Source organism: Manis javanica, chromosome 11 (assembly GCF_040802235.1).
Source record: "Manis javanica isolate MJ-LG chromosome 11, MJ_LKY, whole genome shotgun sequence".
Lineage (NCBI taxonomy): Eukaryota > Metazoa > Chordata > Mammalia > Pholidota > Manidae > Manis > Manis javanica.
The window spans coordinates 28,378,407-28,382,927 of record NC_133166.1 but is presented as its reverse complement, the minus strand read 5'-3'; the positions used below and the strand labels follow the sequence as shown (position 1 = coordinate 28,382,927).

The following is a 4,521-nucleotide window of genomic DNA, read 5'->3' as shown; positions in this document are numbered from 1 at the left end:
CCGGTATAGCCGCTTTCAGTATTAATGGGCAAGTTACTCGAATACAGACAGACCTCTCTTCTGCACAACTTGTTGAACTAACTGCAATAATCAAGGTTTTTGAGCTTTTAATAGATGCCCCCTTTAACCTTTACACTGATAGTGCCTATGTAGCAACCTCTGTTCCCCTATTAGAGACAGTGCCTTACATACGTCCCTCTACAAATGCTTCCCCCCTATTCGCAAAATTGCAAAAATTAATTTTAAGCCGCGATGCCCCTTTTTTCATCGGGCACATACGCGCTCACACTGGCCTTCCAGGGCCGCTTGCCAAAGGCAATGACAAGGTTGATCTGGCGACTCAATTAGTAGCCTCTGTCACGCCAGACTCACCCTTGGCTGCAGCCCAACGGGCTCATGAACTACATCATCTCAATGCTCACACTCTTAGACTCAAATTTTCAATCACCCGAGAACAGGCCCGCCAAATAGTTCGACAATGTCAAGGATGTCTAACTCTCCTCCCAGAGCCTCATAACGGAATCAACCCCCGGGGGTTAGTTCCAGGAGAGATATGGCAAATGGATGTCACTCATTACCCTCCCTTTGGTAAATTAAAATATATCCATGTGTCTATTGACACATGTAGTGGTTTCCTATGTGCATCCTTGCAAACGGGAGAGGCAACTAAAAATGTTATTACCCATGTTCTCTCATGCCTGGCATATCTACCACAACCTAAAATCTTAAAAACTGACAATGGGCCTGGATACGCCAGCTCTAGCTTTAAACTGCTGTGCGCAGTTAGATATTAAGCACGTAACAGGAATTCCCTATAATCCCCAAGGCCAAGGCATTGTTGAAAGAGCCCACTTAACCCTTAAAAACATGTTATTCAAACTTCAGTCGGGGGGAGAAGTACTCTATCCGAGAACAGGTAATGCAAAGACACTCCTAAATCATGCACTGTTTGTTCTCAATTTCCTTACTTATGACTCCGCGGGTAAAACCGCTGCTGATCGCCTTTGGCATCCCTCCACGGCAGATAATTATGCACAAGCTATGTGGAGAGATCCGATGACCAATACATGGCACGGGCCTGACCCTGTGCTCATATGGGGGAAAGGACATGCTTGTATATATGATGCTAAGGCACAAAATGCCCGATGGCTCCCAGATAGGCTCATTAAACTCCTAGACACAAATAGAGGCAGAAACAATAATAATTCCAGTCCAGGGCATATTAACCCCTGAGAAGCCTTCCCTTTCTGTTTATTTTCAGGAGGCAAAAATGAAGATATGTACACTATTGACCCTCATCATGACCTTTCGCCCCGTTTGGACCCATCAGATTTCCAATTTCACCTGGACAGTCACCAATGAAGCAGGAGACGTCGTTTTCAGTTCTTCCACCTTAGCAAGTACCCCCCCATGGCCTGTTCTTGCCCCTGATCTCTGTGACTTGGCCGCTGGAGCTTCTGCGGCCTGGGGGACCCCAGACATTTACTTTCCTTTTTCCACCTCCCCTGAGACCTACCCTGAGGGACAATCTACCACCTCTCCTGGGTGTAACAACACCCCTAGGAGAACCTACCTCAGAGAAACAGAATTTTATGTCTGCCCGGGAGCTCATAGAGATCGAGCCCTTAACTATAAATGTGGATATAGAGACTCCTATTTCTGTGACTCCTGGGGGTGTGAGACTACGGGAGATGCTAGTTGGAAGCCTAGCTCCACCTGGGATTATATAACTGTAAGTAGGGCTTGGAATCCCAAGCCTAACTCAACTGTTACCCCAGAATGTCAAAGCACCCAATCTACAAGGGGGCGATGTACACCGCTCTCCATTACCTTTACTGACAAGGGAAAAAGGGCCCCTATTGATGGATGGCTCAGGGGACATGAATGGGGGCTAAGGCTTTATGTTTCAGGAAAGGACCCTGGGCTCACTTTTAAAATCAAATTAATTCGATCCATTCCAAACGCCAACAAGCACGTTGTCCTTGGCCCTATTGCCCCTAAGGCAAGAGACCCAAGACCTTCTAACCCTTCTCCCCTGTCTACTAGTACTGTTTTCCAGGCCTTGCTCCCCCCGGTTTTACCCTCCACAGGCGAAATCCTTAAAGGCCTGGCTAATGTGACTGCAAAATCCCTTAACTCCACTGGATATAGCGAGTGCTGGTTATGTTTCTCCCCCGTTCCCCCGTTTTACGAAGGGATAGCAGTTTTAGTAAACACCTCAGCAGACCTCATACTTACCAATGACTCCAGCAAGACTCGCTGGTCAGACCCCTCCCGTTTTTCAGAAACTTCTCCGGGTCTCACATTGACGCAGCTTTCGGGAATAGGCCTCTGTATACATAGCCCCCTCTTGCGTCTACCCCCTCAGCTAGTACCCATTTGTAACAGCTCCTTCTCACCCCCGCTGTCCTATGAATTCCTTGTCGCGCCCAACGGTACTTATTTTGCTTGCTCCTTTGGCATAACGCCCTCCGTTAACCCGCGCTTATTAATATCTAACAATGAATATTGTGTTTTAGTCATGCTCATGCCCAAGATTTCCATACATCCCACCGAAGACCTCCTTCCATATTACTCGGGCTCTACTCGCACTAAGCGTGAGCCAGTAACCGCCATTACCTTATCTGTATTATTAGGATTAGGAGCAGCTGGGGCTGGAACAGGCATTGCCTCCATAATTACTTCTAAACAACAATATTATGCTCTTAGTCAGGCTATTGATAAAGACATACAAAATCTGCAAGAGGGTTTAGACAGCCTGAAAGAATCTGTTGTCTCTCTCTCTGAGGTAGTGCTCCAAAATCGCCGAGGGTTAGACCTCCTTTTCCTGAAAGAAGGAGGTCTCTGCGCTGCTCTTAAAGAAGAATGTTGCTTCTATAAAGACAAAACAGGGTTAGTGCAGGATAGCATTGATAAAGTTAAGAAAAACCTAGAAGCCAGGCAAAAACAAAGAGAAAAGGATGAGGCCTGGTATAAAAACTGGACCTCTGCCACCCCTTGGTTAACTACTCTGATCCCCACCATCCTTGGACCCTTGGCAGGATTCTTCCTTTTAGTGTCTCTTGGCCCTTGGGCCTTAAGAAAACTGACAGTTTTTATTCGAGAGCAAGTTGACCAGCTCGTCAAGCCAGCGGTTGCTGTTCATTATCACAGACTTACAGCCTGTGATGAAGAGTCTTACACCGAGCCAACCAATGCTCCCGGTCTCCGGTTTTCAACTTTACAGGCGCCTCAACCATGGTACCATCGATTCTGGCACCGTACTTAATGTGGCCTATATGCTGGTCAGCCAGAGCCAGACATACCCCTAACTATGAGGGTATGGGCATCGAGATGAGTGCGAGACAAAGTACCGCAAGGGAGGGTTCTTCCTAGAACCTCTCTGGTCCTCCCTGAGAATACGCCTGGCTTGCATAGAGGTTGGTATCCATATGTACATAAAGCCTTGATATATTAAGGTCAATTTGGCTTTCAGCTCTGCCTCTCCTCCTTAAAAGATACCGAGAGCATTTGCAGGATGTTACCCTGCTGGAGGAGCCAGGCCTCTATTCCCTCACTCGATTAAGGCCCACCTTTCTAAAATAAATAGAAAGAGAGGAGATGTTGGGAGCCACACAAAGACAACAAGATGGCCACAGTTCATGAGGTTCCTGCTTCACTTCTTGGAGATTAGCTACGAGCCCGCGCGCGCCAACAAGGAAGCCCGCGCGCGCCAAGAGATACTCTTCTCCCCCTCCTTCCCCATTATCATATACCAATCAGAATGTAACTCGCTGCGCCACCCCTGCTATGCAGCCAATCCCCTGCCTACAAGTATCCTATGGCCCACTCTGCCCCTGAACACTGGTGTATATCTACCCCCGTCTTACAATAAAATTTGAAGGCTTGATCAGAATACTGTCTTGCCTTCGCTCTTCTCTCGCCCCCATTTTCTTTCAGGTCGGATCCCCCTCGTCCCCACAAATAACTAAGTCCCGCTGGACGGGACACCATAAGTTATTTTTTAAAGCAGAACATAAATTTCTAAATATCAGTACATCTCTAAATCCATCCGTGGTAACATAAGAGTAGATAAATATTTTAAGATTTAAGGTTATAACTCCATTTCTTAACACTGCTTACCTCTGAGGGCAGGTGTTGTGGGGAGTCAGAGAAACAAGAGAAGTACTTTCACCTTTTAATTTACATTTCTATAGCATTTGGTATTTTTAAATATGAAATATGTATTAGTTTTTATTATTTTAATTTGGGTGGGGAGAAGACGAAGCATTCTTTTAAATATCTTTCTATTCATAAATGGGCATAAAAATCTACTAATATAATTTTACACAGCCTGTATTCTGAAACCTTCCTTTTTCATTCAACAATATCTTTTCAGTCATATGGAATCCACTTTTAAGAGCTGTATGAAATTCCTACTTAATAATTGACTTTACCAGGCTATTATTCAATATTGTAAATAGAGTAGTCATGCGCATTCATCTCCTTAGGGTAAATTCCCAGAAGTGTGTTGCACGCAGA

At 45.7% G+C, this 4,521-nt stretch overlaps 1 long non-coding RNA gene across 1 annotated transcript; it reads left to right on the top strand.

Moving 5' to 3' along the window:
- The first annotated feature begins 757 nt into the window (after positions 1 to 757).
- LOC140844382 (uncharacterized) lies at positions 758 to 3,895 on the top strand. Its single transcript, XR_012122595.1, has 2 exons — positions 758 to 3,419; positions 3,498 to 3,895. It is a non-coding gene; the product is annotated as an uncharacterized lncRNA (long non-coding RNA).
- The last annotated feature ends 626 nt before the right edge of the window (positions 3,896 to 4,521 follow it).